Genomic DNA, 19,705 nt, shown 5'->3' on the forward strand with positions numbered 1-19,705 from the left:
TTTTTGGTATTGAAAACACCAACCCCATTTCATACCCCTTTTCGCCACAAAAGGGACCGATAGGTGGTCCCATTTAATACCCCTTTTCGCCACACAAGGGACCGATAGGTGGTCCGATAGATGGTCCGATAGGTGGCCCCTTTTGTGGCGAAAAGGGGTATAATATGGGACCACCTATCGGTCCCTTTTGTGGCGAAAGGTAATGCAGAACTTCGCCATATGACCACCGCCTAGGACATGCCGTGGTAAAAGTGGATAGAAATTTATATTGCGGGTGGTATGAACGGGAGTTAGTCCCAAGCCCCCGGTGTATGGCGATTTCGCTAGTTCGGGACCAGTCCCGCCGAACTACAGGGATGTTTTGATTTGTACAATGCAATACATACACACAATGTGTGTGTATGTTTCTATTCGAAAGTAGATAATGTGCTTAAATACAAATAAAATGATTTATTTCCTTTCAGCCAATGCAAAATTGGAAGAGTTTAAAATTAATAATTATCAATCAAATGTGGAATCGGAAAATAATAAGTTACTTCGCTACTTTTGTATGGGATGTCAATCTTTTCGTGTGTGTACAAATGTTTTCGTTTCATTCAAAACAATAAATTTAAAAATAACAAATTCCAATTTACAAACAAGTGTACACTTGCGCGCAAATTAAAATTGCATTGATAACATTGTAACTGATAGAAGGTATAAAAATTCACTTCTTTTACTTAGATCGCATTCATTTATTATATAGCTCTACCAGTAGCCTTCGGATTCTCTCTCTTGAAGAATCTTCTAGAAAGGATGTTTACGCAAAGGGTTTCAACAAACGCGCAAATAAGATATAAGAAAGTCGTGACAACCTAATTTCCAAACTGCAAACTAATTTTGAGCGAACGAAGTCGCTCCGGGTATAGCTAGTAAAGTATATATATTCTTGATCAGGGTCTCTAGCCGAGTCGATCTAGCCATGTCCGTCTGTCCGTCTGTCTGTCTGCCCGTCTGTCTGTCTGTATGAATGCTTAGATCTTGGAAACTACAAAAGCTAGAAGGTTGAGATTTTCCACACATATTCTTGGGCTTCCTACGCAGCGAAGTATAAATGCAATTCTGTTGTGTATATTTATACCTATCGAAATGTAGAAGATATTTTTCAAATTGGACTATTAATTAAAAAGTTATACGTAATCAAAAAAATGGTATATATCCATCTCCCTCGCACTCCCTTCAGCCGAGTAAAGGGTACTAGATAGTCGGGACACGAACCCGACTACAGCGTTCTCTCTTGTTATACCTGTTACTCGTAGAGTAAAAGGGTATATTGTATTCGTGCAAAAGTATGTTACAGGGAGAAGAAGGCGTTTCCGACCCCATAAAGTATATATATTCTGGATCAGGGTCACTAGCCAAGTCTATCTAGCCATGTCCGTCTCTCCGTCTGTCCGTCTGTATGAACGCTGAGATCTCGGGAACTACAAAAGCTAGAAAGTTGGGATTTCCCACACATATTCTTTGGCTACCTACGCAGCGCAAGTTTATTTCAGCCGAGGGCCACGCACCCTCTAACGCCCACAATCGCACACAAAGGATTGTAAAAGGCGTCTGGCGCCTACACCTTTCAAGATTTTAGAAAAGTAAAAATGCAGTTTTATGGTGTTCAAAAGTTATGCCCGATTAAAGTTTTCTATCTCAATCTCCCTCGCACTTCCTTTAGCTGAGTAACAGGTATCTGATAGTCGGGGCACCCGACTATAGCGTTCTCTCTTGCTTCATGCCTCCACCTGCAAGCACACATTTAAATCTATGCAAAATTTAGCTTAAAACGGCTGCAATCGCACTTGGATAAATAAATAATTGGATAAATTTAATAAAAATAATATCGCTCACAAATAAAAAAAAAAACCGGGAGCTGGCATAGTTTCCTCTGGGCTACGCCCTTATTACATTTTCAAGAGGCTAACTGCTTTTGTAAGTTTAGATGGATATATAAATGCTACAATTTTTGGGTAATATGGACTTTTTTAAAACCATCATGTCCTTAAAACAAGTCAGTGTGTTAAGTCACAATGGACTTAAAACAAGTCTAAGACTAACTAACTAAGCTTGTAATTCAATGTGCCTAACACTTAATATGAGCAGGGGCACATCGGTAAAGAATTCCCCTTATGTGGTTTGGTGCTATTGTTGAAAAAACAAAATACGGTACAAAATTCGGGTAGAAAAAACTTTCGGGCTATTGCGCGACGTGCGTGTATTTATTGGACACTTGAAAATATAACTAACTACTCTAATCTAAGCTTAGTGGCTACAGAGCGGGGCGGAGAGTTGCCTGAGAGTTGGAGAGGGGAGCGAAGGGCAGTGCGAGCGCTCGAGATGTGGACATCTGGAGAAAACTGACGCTCGACACTGCCTCCCGAAATTAAACGCCCTTTTTGGCGTGAACACAGTTTATTGCTTAAATAAATAAATAAAAATCCAAATCCAAATAGGTCGCCAAAAATTTGTAGAGGGACAACAACGATATTGGATGTATTTGTTGGGAGTTTTTTTGGAAAAAAATTGTTGATTACAAATTCGGGACTAATTTCATATGCAATAAGTCCCAAAAAGTAGAAATAAAACATATAACTAAACCTGCTGCTGCCCTTCACGTTGAACCTATCTCAACCGATGGTCATGAAATAGTAGCTCCTGTTGCTCCTGCTGCTGCTAGTTCATCTGCTAGCATACGGCGCCAAACTGGCGGTTTTTCTGGTTCCGCCCAACTGGATACTAGTCAAGCAGACAAAGCTGACCCGGTTCTTTTTGGGCTTGGGAGTTTTTGCATTTTTTAAATTGTGGAATTATTTCATATGAAATATTTCATTTTTATTTTGGGGACTTATTTCCAACACCCTTTAAAAGCCTATGGAAGGTCATTACGTTTCATTTCAGGCAGTTGAAATTTAAAAGGTTATACTCACACCATACTTGAAAATGATCAATGGCTGATTGTAGGCCAAAACCAGACTCTATATTATTGTATGTCAAACAAAGCTTAACATCATCAGCATACATTAGTAAGCGAAAATGTGTTATGATAGAGGGAAGATCCTTAATAAAGTAAGTAAAGAGCAAAGGGCCCAAATGAATACCCTGGGGCACTCCAGATGTCACGTGGGCCATTTTGGAAACAGCGTTCTTAGATATAACCCTCTGAGTCCTCCCATTCAAATAACTTGAAATCCAAGTTAAAAGATTACATGGAAACCCAAACAAGTCTAGTTTGAATAAAAGAAGAGAGTGGTTAACAGAGTCAAAGGCTTTACTGAAATCGGTATATATAACGCCAGTCTGCATTTTATTGTTAAAATTTATTTATTATAATAGATGACATACTTGAATTGTCAACGGGTGGTATTTGTGCAATCGCGGTTTGAAAAAAATAGCAACATTTAATGTTTTGATTTAAGATATCTTCGAGGGTCTGTGCTCAATTGTATTAAAACCTATTCCAAAAAATGGCATAGATGCCCTTCTATATAATTGCATTTAAGGTTCCATCATAATTTGAGTCAATCAAAGCCTATAAGCCATTAAAGTAATTTGTTCACCTCTATTCCCAACCAACTTGATGCGGTGAACAGGCAGAAAAAAATACAAGAAAAAATATGTGCACTAAAATATTTGACAGGCATCTAGAGGCGTCTTTCACCGAATTTTTAAGACAAATAAGACCATTGCACGTCGAAGTATAGAATTTATAGAATTTTTTCCGTAAGAACGTTAAAGTATCAAGTATTTTTAAATCCCCATTTTACATAAATATCTGACACATTCATAAAAATTTGCCTTTCAATTTGGTTAGCAGTAGGCGCCGAACATCGAAAAATTGTATTTTCAAGGGGTTAGTATGCCTGTTAAAAATCTCCCCCCACAATTTTAAGGCTACGCCACTGCTATCTTTAAAAAACCTACTGTGTGAAGGCACGACCAACTAGTCACTTTCTTACGTAAAAAATTCTATAAATTCCATCCTTCGAAGTACAATAGTGGTATGTATCTCCAATATTCGGGAAAAGACGCCTCTAGATGCCTGTCAAATATTTTAGGGCACATATTTTTTCTTGTATTTTTGTAAGCCTGTTCACCGCATCAAGTTGGTTGGGAATAGAGGTGAACAAATTACTTCAATGGCTCATAGGCTTTGATTAACTCAAATTATGATGGAACCTTAAATGCAATTATGTAGAAGGGCATGTAAGCTATTTTGGCATAGGCTTTATTACAACTAAGCACAGACCCTCGAAGATATCTTATATCAAAAAATTAAATGTTGCTATTTTTTTCAAACCGCGAATGCACAAATACCACCCGTTAAACTCGAAAAGTAAGTATGCAGATATGCTTATATCCGTCTATATTAACACAATTTAATGCCCATAGGGCTGCACCAAAAACACTGTCGGCATGTGTAATACATTCAAAGGCTTTTGGAATTGGCGACAATTTAGAAATACCTCTATAACTCTGGGCATCCGCCTTCGCACCCTTTTTGTGAAGTGGAATATTAAAAGAGTCCTTCCAGATAGTTGGAAAAACTGATGATGAAATAGACAAAGGAAAATTTTTAAGAATCGGTCTAAAAATTGTTGAGCTGAGCACTTGATCCGAAAATTTCCGTGAGCTGATTTATTTATTTATTATTATTTAGCAAAAAAAAACCTTAACTGGCTATTAACTAAATACTAAATTAAATACTAACTGAGGCAAAATAATTATAAAAGGTTTTCTTGATTAAGTCTCTGGGGGAGCATGGGTTAAACATAACTCCTAGGTCCAGCGATTCATTTCTCAGGGACATAATATGGGAATCAATGGAATACGAGCAAAGGACATTGATTATTCGTTTACTGTACCTAACGAAGAAACATTTTGATAAATTCAGAGGCAAATTATTCCGACAACACCAATTTCCCACTCTAACTGGGTCATTTTTTCTCTAAATATTTTAAGATCGTCAGCAAACAACAGGAATTCCGAGTCCTTTATGCAATAGCTAATATCGTTTATGAAGATAATGAACAGCAACGGACCCAAAGCACTTCCCTAAGGAAGCCAGAAGTAGCCACATATGGGTTTGAGTAAACAGCATTGCATTCAACTCTGTAAATCCGATCATCTACATAAGTTTTGAACCAGCTAAGTAATAATGAGAAAAATCCCATTTCCCCAAGTTTTGCTTATAAAGCATTATGGAAGACTTTATCAAATGCTTTGGCGAAATCGGTGTAGACCACATCAACTTGATGATGACTGAGAAACGAGTGGGTGCAAAAATTGTGAACGTAGCTAAGTTTGTGGTAGTCGACCGTCCAGGCATAAAACCATGTTGGTTAGGACTGATGATCCGACCAGCAAGAAAACTTAGCTGCTTGGCTACAATTCGCGTGAACATTTTTGAGACATTGCTGAGCTTTGCAATTGGCCTATAATTTCAAACAATATTTTTTGAACCAGACTTGAATATAGGAGTAACAGTGGCCTGAGTGGTAAAGAGACATTTTAAAGATGATTTTAAGGGGCTCACAAAGAACACCTATACAATTGTTCAAAATAAATGGTGAAAGGCCAGTCTACTTTTCCTGAGTCGTTAAAGCTTTCAGCCGCCAGTACATTGAGAAACTTTCACCCACCAGCACGAAGCATCCCTTGTGGAAGGCCCACCCAAATCTAAGTGCGCCGGCCGAAACATGAATTCCCATAAGAGACCCTTTAGGCAACTGGGCCAGAAGCGACAAAGACAAAGCTTGTACATTTGGCTTACACCTTTGAAATGTCTTTCAGCCAAATCCTGCAACAAATTCATTCGCACTACCGTCGCCGCAAATTCGAATCGAAACTGAGACGGACCCAATTCAGTTTCAACCAAACGAAGTTGCAAAAGTCATCAGCGAGCAATTGAAACCAAAAAAGGCCCCAGGCGGTGATCTAATATCTGCGAAAATGCTAATTGAACTCCCAAACTGTGCAGTTGAGGTCATTTGTAAACTCTTTAACGGGATTACACGACTTGGCTACTTTCCAAAAAAATGGAAAAAATCGGTAATCATAATGATCCCAAAGCCAGGAAAAGATCACACAATACCAGCTTCATACAGACCGATAAGTTTACTCTCGTGTCTGTCAAAACTGCTCGAAAAATGCCTTTTGACGCGCATAATCCCATATCTGAAAGAGCACAACGTTATTCCGGCACATCAATTTGGCTTTCGAGAAAGCCATGGAACAATAGAGCAAGTCAACAGATTAACAACGGAAATACGGTCTGCATTCGAATATCGGGAATACTGCAGTGCGATATTCCTTGATGTTGCGCAGGCTTTCGATCGAGTCTGGCTTGATGGCCTTATGCACAAAATCAGAACTATTCTGCCGGAAACACTCACATGATACTTGAATCGTACCTTTACAACAGAGAATTCGCCGTGAGATGCAACACTACAACATCCGACGATTACACTATAGAGGCTGGAGTTCCCCAAGGTAGCGCCCTTGGTCCAACTCTATTTCTCCTTAACACCGCAGATATTCCCACGAACATCCGGCTAACTACTTCCACTTCAACATATTGAAGTTAAGAAAATTCATCTAAAACTATAATCCATTGGCCTCCATTGGCTCTTAAATGCTCGCTCCCCCCTCTGCCTGGACTTCAAGGTCCTGCTCTACAATTCAACGCTTAAGCCAGTCTGGACGTACGGCTCCCAGTTGTGGGGAAACGCGAGCAGCAGCAACATCGACATTATCCAGCGAGCACAATCAAAAATCTTGAGAACTATCACTGGGGCACCTTGGTATGTTCGGAACGACAACATCCACAGAGATCTTGGCACTCTGCCCGTAAAAGACGAAATATCAAAATAAAAAGCGTCCTACCTCACCAAGCTAACTTCTCATCCAAACCCTCTCGCCAGGGGGCTAGCCAGGGTCTCATACCGGACCCGATTGCAACGAAATGACCTTCCAGCTCAGCAATAGTTATTAGAGCCCTTTAATCTCGCGTCAGTCATCATGACTGTTAGATAGTTTTTTAATTTAAGATTTTATATACTTATTGTTAGTCTCAATTCAGAGAAGATCCAATAAATAAAATGCATACGTAATAATAAAAAAAAAAACAAGAAAGGAAGCTACCTTCGGCCAGCCGAAGCTTATATACCCTTGCAGATAAAGTAATGCTCACTCGGTGCTATTCCAGGGATTCCAGATAGATAGATTCTATTTTTGAATTTTGTTTTTAAAGAGTCAAGAATTAAAACGCCTACTTCCTACAAAGTAACAATGAATTTTCTTATATATCTTTGAATATTCTTATGGGCGCCTTAAGATATAGTGGTCCGATTCGACTCGCTCCGACATATGTACTACCTGCAATAGAAAGAAGACTTTCGGGAAAGTGTCATCGCGATATCTTTAAAACTGAGAGACTAGTTCGCATAGAAACGGACAGACGGACAAGGCTAGATCGACTCGTCTAGTGATGCTGATCAAAAATATATATACTTTATGTGGTCGGAAACGACTCCTTCACTGCGTTGCAAACATCTGACTGAAATTATAATACCCTCTACAAGGGTATAAAAAGATGGCTGTCCGAATCGGTGACATCTAAGCAACCAATATTTAACATCATGGGAATGGCATTAAGTGAATCATCGTCATTCCACAGCGAGCGCGGCTCAAAGTTAGATGCAAAGTACTTAGCAAACAGATTTGCGACCCCAATATCCTAGGAGGCTGAATGATCTTCAAATGACATATGGGTGGGAAAGTATGTTTAGAATTGATAAAGTGCCAGAATGATTTAGGATTGGTGGATAATTTACGCTCTATATCAGCAATATATTAATTTTATAAAAATTTATTGAGGAACTCAAACTCACGCGTATGCTGATTGTAACGGTCAAAGTCACCAGCATCACCTCTTTCTATGTAGCGCTTATGGAATTTATCGATTTAGCGTCGCTTGTGAACGGTTGTGTTTACCATTGTGCTCTGAGTTTTTGTTTATTTCGTGATCTTTTTGCAAGTGTCTTGTGTTTGTTAATCAACAAAGTTTAGCCTAACCATCGTGTTAGTGTTTTTAAATAGATAGTTGTTATAGTTTATTTAACTTTTCCATTAGATTTGTTAAATATCGTTGCTTTGTTAGTGTAATCTGCACTCTCCTAATTTGCTGAAACTCTTGTATTCTCCCTCTTTCTCTCATCTCCCTCTCCCGCTCCCTATTATAATTGTAATTTCACTCTCTTTGAACCTCTCTAAACTTCTTATAGACTTTTGGGTGCTATTCTCATTGTCTCTCTCTCTCTTGCTTGCTTTTACATTGTAATTGTTCGTGCGTTATAGTTGTTGGTGCCCCACAAGCCACGCTCAGTCGATAGAAGCTTTTTTTTCTCTCGCGCTCTCTGGCTTTCGATTTAATTCGTGATCCGCGCTCTATTACTTTTTGTGCTTTGTGTCTTTGCGGTTTTGGAATTTGATCCCATTGCCAAATTTACTTGAGTTATTTTTCATATTTTATTTTATTTTCTTTAATTTGTATATAATGGCTCTTATCTGTTCAATGACAAAGTGTATTCTTTCTTCTTCACCTAATGAAGATTTTATCTTCTGCTGGTTCTGCGAAACGATAATACATGTTAAATGTGCAGGATTTAATAGCAGAATTAGAGACTTTCTTGAGCAGCGTGCCGGTCTCATGTGGGCATGTGAGTCCTGCAGGAAATTGGTAAGTGAGAGGACCAGCTTTATGAGGCATACTCGAGACGGCCTTTTAAATCTTTCGGGAGCTATTAAAAAGCTCAATGAAGGATTTGATTCCGTTTTTTCCCAATTTAGTAATAAAAAATTACTAAACGAGTCGCCCAAACGCAAAAAGGCAAGCTCAACGGCAGTAAATATAGTTGTGGCATCTACCCCAAATGCGAGCCTGGTAACTGCAGCAATTTCTGTTGACTCAGCAACTGGGCCAATGGATACCGCTGGGTCCGGTGGTGTCCCTGTTTCCGGATGTCATTTTGTGAAAAAATCTTCAGAGCCAATTCGGGGCCGACCGTACCCATAGGTACAAAAGGTACCGTTTCTGGTTCGCATCCGAGTGAGGTTCAGACTGCTGTTGGGGGCGAAAGAAACTTTCAGTTGTTCCACATAGGAAGCAATTATTATATTATTATTGAATATTAATTAAAAAATATTCCCAAAGGGTTTGCCTTAACAGTTCCTTCTTTGCCCCCCAGCAGAATCTAATGTTTATAGGCAAGGAATTGAACATTCTAAGAGAACTTAGTAATGGCTCATTGCGACCATAATTTGTCCTGACAGCACGTTCCAGAAATGGTACCAAGGTACGAAGATTCCTGGCAGGAGCATTAAAATTAATGCATCCCAACAGACAAGGACAATCAATATTACCTACCAGTAAATCATTAAGGAAAAGAAGTCCTGAAATTGCACGGCGATCCTCAAGGAACAAGTGTGCAGCAGGGAACACTGGCTGGCATAGGGCGGAGCCGGTTCAGTAAAATGCAAGGATTGCAATGCAAATATTAAAAACCTTTTCTGCAACCTCTCAAGCCTATTGATCTGGACACTTTCTGAGGAATTCCAAATAAAGGTAGCATACTCAACCCTGGAACGGACAAACACGGAGTAAACAGATAATCTGGAATACGGCTCTTTGAATAAGACCGTGTTTCGCTTAACAAAGCCGAACATTGCATATACATTTGGTAATATAAAATTCACATGTTCATTAAACAGAAATGTGTCATCAAATAATACCCCCAGATCAACTAATTCATTTAAAACAGAGAGAGAGGTGGTTATTAATGAGATAAGTGGATGGGATGGTTACAAGCCTTTTAAGCCGTTTAAAGGCAAATTATTCTTGGAACACCAACTACCGATACTATCTAGGTCTGATTGAAGCAATATCGAATCATTTACAGTTTTGACAGTCCTATACATTTTAAGATCATCCGCATAAAGAAGGAAGTTAGAAAATTTGATACACGCGCAAATGTCATTTATAAAAATAATAAAAAGTAAAGGGCCAAGAGAGCTACCCTGAGGAAGTCCTGATGTCGCTTTATAGGGATGGGATAATGCACCACCTATTTCAACATGATAGCGTCGGTTATCCAAATACGATGCTATCCAATTAAGAAATGAGTAGTGAAAGCCTAGTTTCGAAAGTTTAGCCTTAAGGGCAGAGCGACACACCTTGTCAAAAGCTTTGGCAAAATCTGTGTAAATCGTGTCCATCTGTGAGTGATCCTCAAATGCATGTTCACAGTGACTCGTAAAAATGGCCAAGTTGGTTGTCGTAGATCGACCAGGCATGAAGCCATGTTGGTTAGGTTCTAAATAAGACCTTATTAAGAAAGATAAAAGAAAGATAATTTTTTGAAAATTATTCTTTCGAACAGTTTAGCAATGTTGCCGATTTTAGCAATCGGCCTATAATTCGAAATGTCAAATTTACTTCCTCCTTTATGGACCGGAATAACTCTAGAAATTTTCCATCTAATTGGGAATCTACCCTGAGATAAAGAAGAAGAAAACAAAATCTGCAGAGGTAGGTACAGACTGCCAATGCAATTCTTAAGGAAAAATTAAGAAATTCCATCAAAGTCTAGCCTTGGGGAATCATTAAAATAACGGATTGCTTCAGAAATGTCATCATACGATATGTCCAGACTTCCAATGCTGCAAATTTCTGGAATTGAATTTAATGTTTCCTGATCATACCAATCATTGGAAGGTTCAATGTTTGAGGAAAAACACGTAGCAAACAAATTGGCGATATCGGCGTCAGTGGAAGCAACAATATCACCATAAGACATATCTGAAGGTATAGCCGAATGAGATTTCTTAGAATTAAAAAATCGCCAAAACGCCTTAGGGTTATCCTTCAAGCTATGCTCAACTTCACAAATGTGTTGGTTATAACGAAATTTATTGAGAAACTTAAACTCACGTTTATGCTGCCTGTATCTCTCACCATCTGCTGTGTTATGTGTTTTAGAAAATTTATTGTAATATTTGTTCCTAAGGTTTTTGTACCAAGGAAGCCTGTAGGAACCCCGTGCCCTGGAGCGGACTATGCTGTCAAGGGTTTTTCTAATAGTCGAAAGAAAGGTTTAATAATTAGTTTCAATGCAAGGGTTAGATAGTAAGGCACACCAATTCAGGGATAGCAAGCAATCCCTTAAGGAACTCAAACTAGAGGGATCAAATATGTATCTAGGATTAGAATCAAAAAATGTCAGAGAGCAATAAAATTCGATGTTAAAGCAAAACGGTTTGTGATGGACAACACAATTTGAAATGGGAAAATCAGCAAGAGTTACGTTAGAACGAACAATGGAATTAATGAAGATTAAATCAAGAAGCTTATGCAAATTATTGAAAATATTATTAATTTGGGTGAGGCCCATACTAAAACAGTCATCAATGACAATTAACCAAGTTTCAACCAGTATGATTATGTCATAATCACTGTTAGAAGTATTCATAAAGACAGATTGCGTTTTAGTTCTCATGCCGGATATATTTTGAAAGTATATTTTCAGGCCATTATTCGCTGAATGATGGCTGTTTGAATTCACAGCAAACAAGGCACTAGCAGGTTGCCAGTCGACGCATGTTATTGAAGAGAAACTCTCAACATACAGATTAGATGTCGGCCTTGCATGATCATAAGTACTAAGAAGTACTTTGCGCAACGTATCCGTTTTATAGGCGGGTTAAGATCAATGTTCCTAGGAATGGAAGTGCAAGTACATATACTTGATGATTTTCCTCCGGACGCTTGCCTATTCTGTGAGGGGCATCCAAAGAGCGCAGAAGAAATCACATCAAAAGGGAGAGGCGGTGAAGAGCATAGTGAAGCGAGTATCAGACTATTCGGATAAGAGAGCGCCATCCCACGAGACGCGCTGAGCTCATTAGAATCCGAATATGAAGATAGCAGCATCCAATGTTGATTTTACTCCAGCGGCGAATAAGTAGAGAACATAATTTCGAAGATTCCATTCCATCCTAATGTAAGCGTCTGCGATGAAATAGCAGAAAGCGGAGAGGTAGTGAGTGTAAGCAGAGTGCGTCGAGCCATATTGCGAAAGGCAAACGGCGAATGCAGGAGCGTAGAATGATGAATAGAGAGCGCCAATCCAGAGAGAGCGCAATTAGGGAGAGTATCAATTTTACGATGCGAGCAAAAGCAACGCAATAGAAACTGAAGAAGCTGAAACAGCTCACGATGAACTGTTTCTCCTAAGTCCAAACTGAGCTTGATAACATCTGGTCCAGAAAATAAATGGGCAGCCGGGGAAAAAGCCGACCGCTGATGTTGTTGTTGTGAATAGGGTAGTAAAGCGAAACGAAGAGCAATAGGATCCAAGATCAGGCCGAAAGTGACGTCAATGTCAGTGACGTCGACTATTGGGGGTTTTTTGATTCACCTTTAGAAGGAGTCGAAGTACGCAACGGTCCTCCTTCTAAGAAATTCACAACCATAGGATCCAAGGGGGGTTTGGATCTCTCTCTATAAATGAACTGGCTCACTTTTACTGATTGTGGCCAAAATTCATCACTGAAAGCCGTTTGGTAATGCTGCTCCGGTACTCCAAGTTTGAAATTGATGAATGCTAACGTGTTAATACCCACGTCTTTTTTAGTTAAAGTGAATAGGGTAGTAAAGCGAAACGAAGAGCAATAGGATCCAAGATCAGGCCGAAAGTGACGTCAATGTCAGTGACGTCGACTATTGGGGGTTTTTTGATTCACCTTTAGAAGGAGTCGAAGTACGCAACGGTCCTCCTTCTAAGAAATTCACAACCATAGGATCCAAGGGGGGTTTGGATCTCTCTCTATAAATGAACTGGCTCACTTTTACTGATTGTGGCCAAAATTCATCACTGAAAGCCGTTTGGTAATGCTGCTCCGGTACTCCAAGTTTGAAATTGATGAATGCTAACGTGTTAATACCCACGTCTTTTTTAGTTAAAGAATTGCAGATAATTAATTTTTTATTAACGCTCAGCTTTTCCGCAACATATTTACACAGCGCCTCTGGCTGTGTGTTTACTGGAAATTTGCCGATGTGCAGAAAACGTTTGCTTGGTAAAGCTTCGAATAGCACACAAGGAGGAGCCAAACCAATAAAGTGCCTCTTGTTCTTGTTGTTGTTCTTGTGATTCTTGTTGCGCTTCTTTTCCGCCACTTTCGTTGGTACAACTGGATCGTGGTTTAAGGAAAGGTTAACTTGATCGGATGTTGATGCAACTGGTGCAGGGATAAGAGGCTTATCCACTCTCCGCTGATTGCTTTTCACGCTTGTCATAGAAGGTTCCGGGAAGGCTTTTAGAAATGTTGCATTTAAAGTTGAATCAAGGCTTTTAAGATCACTAAGTTCTTTCATAATTTCATCCGTCTTGGAATGCGAATCATTTCTGACAACGCAACTGTCGCACTGCCAGCTTTGCACTCCGCGCACGAATTAGAAGACATAGCGAAAAAATACGTCTGGTCGACACGAGCGCTGATCGGAGAATGATCATGATAAAGCCTATGATAAATCTTAAATTTGAGCTCTGTCAACCCAAAAAAGTGAAAAAATCAGAACTTTAAAAATCCACCATAATTCCAGTTTTCCATGGATTTGGGCCATATCCTGCTTGTTTTATTCGGTAGGATGTAAACTTTAAGTTTGTTCCCATTATGATTTTTCAACGGATTTATTTCGAGTTGTTACGATATATACAGCCGACTTACAGTCGACCAAAAAACACATTTTTCATCTTTGTCAAGTTTTTCCGCTGCCATTACTTATCCAATCATATTGATCTGTATGGCAAAGTTAAGCTCTGATCTATTGACTTTAAAATAAAACTAAAACTGTCCCAATCGAGTGGATATCTCCCGAAATATAAGAAGAAATTCGAAAAAAGTGCGAAATTTAACATATCAAACTTAAAAAAATCTTTAAAAAAAACTGTGCCTTCGAAAAAAAAGAGCTATTTTTGTAATCTCGGGGGTTCAGCACTGACAGAATTTTCCATCAATTGCTGGGGAGCACACCAAGAATATTATTTTGTAAAGTAGTGAAATCGGGTAAGCCATCTGATTTTTCGAAATATGTGGTGGCTCGTTCAGATTTTAATGTTCTCAACAGTCATTGCTATTCTATGTATTTAAAAAAATGTAAATTCGAATTTTCAAATGATCCGAAGCAGTTTTATAACTTTGTTAATGCCAAGCGTCTTCGGCTTTACCTTCATCGGTACGTTTAAACTCAAAAACAGCATCGTCGGATTCTGAAATTGCGGATTTATTTGCCGAATTTTTCCAAACTACTTATGGTTATATAGCTGCTTGGTCAAATTCTATCTACCCTAACCCCTTAAATAGGGCAAATTGTATTTTTGCCAGGGAACGAAAATAACTGTTATTGTAAATTTTTCATACAAAAAAATCACGCACTTAGAAGGGTCCTAAAAATTTTTTAAATACACCACAATTTTTATTAGCCATTGTAGTTTACAAATCCGTAATGATTTTTATTTTTTGATTTTTATAATAAAACTCAAAAAATAACTGTTATTTTTTGATTTTTATGAATAACAGTTACTCCCTTGACATTTTTGAAAAAATGAAATAATTAAAAAAAACATAATACCCGTGCTTTTTATAACTTACTAAAAATTTGTTAAAAAAGGCAACCGCGCATATTTTATACCTATATTTTTTTAAAATTTTGTTTACCCACAAAATCGCCATAAATCAAGTTTGAGTTTTATTTTGATCACGACGAATAACTGTTATTTGTCAACTTTTATTATAAAACTCAAAAAATAACAGTTATTCTTTGAGTTTTACTTTACAAATCAGAAAATAACTGTTAAAGTGTGATTTTTAAAATAAAACTTATAACAGTTACGTTCCCTTATTTTTGCACCTGTAATTACCGAAAGTTCTCTCTTAAAGGATTTAGCAACAACAACGCCAACGTATTCTCCCGGTCCAGATGGACTCCCTGGGTGTGCGCCTAAGTTTTGTGCTTCAACCATTTGTAAACCGATTCTTAAACTTTTTCATTTGTCTATTTTTTAAAGTAGTTCTATAGCTGGGATGAAAACTCAGTCATTCCAGGGTCTCTTTACAGAAAATATTTCTATCTTTAAGACAGACAGGATAACGGACGAAACTGCGGGAAAATCCGATACCGTCACCCGGATATCAAATTCCCAGCCCGAAAACTGGAGAAAACAGGCCCCGTCACCCGGTAGCGCGTTTTCCAATCTCGGCGTGGGGAAACCTTCCGGAGAGGGGAGGCCGGTCCCGTCACCCGTGGGCCAGTTTCCCCGTTCCAGGGTCTCTTTACAGAAAATATTTCTATCTTTAAGACAGACAGGATAACGGACGAAGACTGTGTCGGGTCATAGAGGGGGAAGAGGAAAGTAAAGGTCCGTGCAGGCAGGAGCCGACCCCGTCAGCCGTGGGTCGGTTTCCAGCCCCAAAGACGAAACTGCGGGAAAATCCGATACCGTCACCCGGATATCAAATTCCCAGCCCGAAAATTGGAGAAAACAGGCCCCGTCACCCGGTAGCGCGTTTTCCAATCTCGGCGTGGGGAAACCTTCCGGAGAGGGGAGGCCGGCCCCGTCACCCGTGGGCCAGTTTCCCCGATCCGGAGGCGAAGGCAAAAACACTGCCCGGGTTGCCGGAGGAAAGAGGGGCCCCGTCATCCGCGAGCCCCCATCGTCCTTTTGACCCGGTAGCGTGGGGCACTATTCCCGAACACTCCCGAACTCTCACTAGCACGTTGTTCTTCTTTTACGTTGTCACACTTTATTTCTTATATTATCCCTAGCCTATCCGCCACACATGTTCTCCCACTTTAGGGCCCTCAGCCAGCTCACCCACTCTACTCCTCCTGCATCCTCTGGGCAGCGGCGGCGATAGATTAGTCCAAATACTCCAAGTTTTTCTGTTGTTCTTTACGACCGAAAACGTCCGGCTCCTTTGCCGGCTCTCGAGTGACTGTCCCGATGCGCAAATCGTCAAGCTTCGGCTGCAGTCCTCTGCTGACGATCGTGTCGGCTGCTGCGCTGTCGTCGTTCCGGGCAGAGGACCCCCTTCGTGTTGAGCTTCGGCTGCGCTTTATCTGCGGCTGCGTTTTTCAGCTGCGGCTGCGTCTCGGCTGCGGCTGCGTTCTCTCTCTCTTTTCCTCCCCCGCGCGGTGTTCGGGTGGTTTTTCCCTATGTTAGTGCCCTTCCTGGGTCTTTGCTTTGTCACTTATTCTATTTTTATTTACTTATAATTATAATTATCTCTACTTATCTATCCTTATTTCTATAAAAATGTGGTGCTTTCCTCACAATATCATCATCAGTTTTTCCAACTATCTGAAAGGACTCCTTCATTATTCCACTCCACAAAATAGGTGCGAAGCATTGTCGAGTTAAAGCATTCGAACGTATTATTACTTCTCATGTGCAACATTTATGTTCCTCGCTTATATCACCGTGTCAGCATGGTTTTGTTAAGCGAAGATCGACCGCCACCAATCTTATTGAATTGTCATCTATTGTAATAAATGGTTTTAAGAATAAAATGCAGACTGACGTAATATATACAGATTTTAGTAGATCTTTGACTCTGTTAACCACTCTCTCCTTTTATTCAAATTAGATCAGCTGGGGCTTCCATGTAATCTATTAACTTGGATTTCAAGTTACTTGAATGGTAGGACTCAGAGGGTTATATTTAAGAGCGCTGTTTCTAAGATGATTTACGTGACATCTGGAGTTCCTCAAGGTAGTCATTTAGGCCCTTTGCTGTTTACTTTGTTTATTAACGATCTTCCCACTATCGTAGCACATTCTCGTGTACAAATGTACGCTGATGATAATAAGCTTTGTTTATCGTATAAAGATATAGGGTCAGGTTTCAACTTACAGTCAGATATTGATTCTTTTCAGGGATGGTGTGAGTACAACCTTTTAAATTTGAACTGCCTTAAATTTTTTTTAAGGGGTACTCCTACGTTTATTATTTATTCTCTTCAAAATGCATCACTCGACCGTATATATTCAATTAACGATTTAGTTGTTCTACTCGACCCAAAACTTAAATTTGACTGCCACATAATGGTCATTGTCAATAAAGCTATGAGTGTTCTTGGGTTTATAAAGCGTTGGTCAAAAGAATTTGATGACCCTTATACGACCAGATTATTATTTACCTCCCTTGTCCCTCCTATTTTGGAATATTGTTCTTCAGTTTGGAGTCCACAGTATAAAATGGACATCGACCGTATTGAGTCGGTACAAAAAAAATGTCTCCTTTTTGCCCTTCGTAGTTTGAACTGGGATCAAAACGTAAGGCTACCTCCCTACCAGAGTAGATTCCTATTGCTTAATTTATCTACACTTGAAAACCGTAGAATAATGCTTGGTACTATTTTTATGCACAATCTTATAACAGGTGATATCGATTCTGTAGAACTGGTTAACCGTTTAACTTTTAATTTTCCCGTTAGACTAACATGCCTTGATGTACATCAAATTTTACTCTGCATGAGCCCTTTCGCGTTCTTTGTACAAATTATAACAATCTTTATCATTTAATTTGCACTTCAACATCTAACGCTATATTAAAAACCAAAATATTATCTCATTTGCTTCAATCTTAGTTTTAGCCATTATAATCTTTATGTGTCCTGTCTCTATTTGTTTCATATAGTTTCCCCGCGAACTCGCATTTTTTCCCTATTTGATAAAGGGTCCCGCGCGTAACAAGCACGTGCTTGGTATCAACGTCCATCATATATTTCTAAGGTTTTTATATTTCTTTAGTCCTTGCGAGTACCATGGCAGTCTGTAACAACTTTGTACCCCAGTTTAACATATCTTCCCACAATAGTAAAGAGAAAAGATAGCTTGTATTCACATTTGCATGCGAGAGGATCTTATATGAGAAATATCGTTACGGATAGAATCTAAACTGCTAGAATTAATATAAGTAAAAGGCAAGAGAGAATTAATTGGGCGAAAAATATAACAAGTAATTGTGATTAGCATCACACACGGCCAGAGTATTATCGCTGCAACATAAATTAATGCTTAAATCAGGATGTACAAAAATGAATTTTAGAAGTTTATTTAAATTATTTAATACATGGTTAATCTGGACTAATGTCATACTAAGAAGCTCATCAATGACTGAGATTTCGTAGGGAAGATGAAAGTTATTGGGAACCATTGATGAGAACTATAAATCACGAGCCCACACGAGCGAAGATATGTTGAAGTCGCCCAAAACACATATGTACTGGCCATCCTCCAGCTCCTGGTGTAGGTGGGCAATGTTATCCACATGCGCTTTATATAGATAAAAACAGATCCTTGATACTCGTATCGATGAATTCATTATCAAAGAAATCCATGTTGAGCCAACATGCAAATAGGATGACGTCATGATCACAATAAGACGTTGCCAAGAAAAGGGAATGAGCCTTAGTACGCATACCACCAACATTTTGAAAACAAACATTAAAATTTGTATTGTTTGTGCATGAGGCCGGCGGACGGCAAATGTCGCACAAAGTGGACAACAACAGCTCCGGCTCAAAAAATCATTCTTGAAGACTGAATCATAAAGGTGATCAGGGATACCAAGCTTGAAATTTACAAACTTTAAAGTTGTAACGTCAAAATCTTTTTTTACAAGTTTAACATTTAAATTTTGCATAAATTTCATCAATTTTAGAATGCGAATTATTAGCAACCACACAGCTGTCACATTGCGACAGTATGTTTGGATATAATAGAATTTTGAGCAAATCGTCCGGGCGGTCTACGCAAGACGTTTGATAAGCGCGCCGGCAGAAGAACAGCGGACAGCATCCGAGGCGCAAAGCTGGGCCGGTGTAACATCGGTATTGCACTCGGAACAGCGGTGAAGCAAGATAGCGAGAATTATACATAAGAACATTCGAACTCAAAGACAGCTACAGTGGCTCACAGCTTATTTCAACCAGTCTACACCAAAAACTTTAACAGCCCATAAAAACTAAACAAAACATGTTATCAAAATAATTTGAACGCAGAATACATCTATGAGGATACACATTAGTGTATAATAATTTTATGATATTTTAAATATTTTACAAATATTTTTTATGAATTAATTACAAAAAAAGCCCAAAAAAAAGGCCACAGCTTATTTCAACCAGTTAACAAAAAAATCGAATAAATTACACTATGTGTAAAACCTATTTTTTTTTTAATTTGGCATGACTACCCTTTTGTTTAACAACAATTTAAAGTTAACTTTATATGGAAACAATGCCTTTTGTTGTTGTTGCCAAGTAAAAACTACTCCCGACCCTTGGAAAGGACTTTTGGCATAGTTTCGTCTAAAAATATTGTGTTTTCTAACATTTTTTGTGGTAATGTTAAGACACATTTAATTCATAATCATTAGCTTTCGACAGCTCTGGATGAGCTGAATCTGCGAAAAAATATGCACTTCCCATGGGTAATTTCTTTAGTTAAATCAAAAATTAATTTATATTTCAAAATCCTTTCAGTTTTTAATTGATTTATCCTTTTGAATGTGAAGATCAACTCAAATCTTAATCGCGGAGTAAAAAACAAAAATT

General features: G+C 38.9%; 1 protein-coding gene across 3 annotated transcripts in view; it reads right to left on the reverse strand.

Annotated features, from left to right (window-relative positions):
• The window catches only part of LOC108069518 (aminopeptidase N), a 502,889-nt gene that overhangs the window by 193,210 nt on the left and 289,974 nt on the right, over nt 1-19,705 (reverse strand). The window lies entirely within an intron of this gene.

Source organism: Drosophila takahashii, chromosome 3L, assembly GCF_030179915.1.
Source record: "Drosophila takahashii strain IR98-3 E-12201 chromosome 3L, DtakHiC1v2, whole genome shotgun sequence".
NCBI lineage: Eukaryota > Metazoa > Arthropoda > Insecta > Diptera > Drosophilidae > Drosophila > Drosophila takahashii.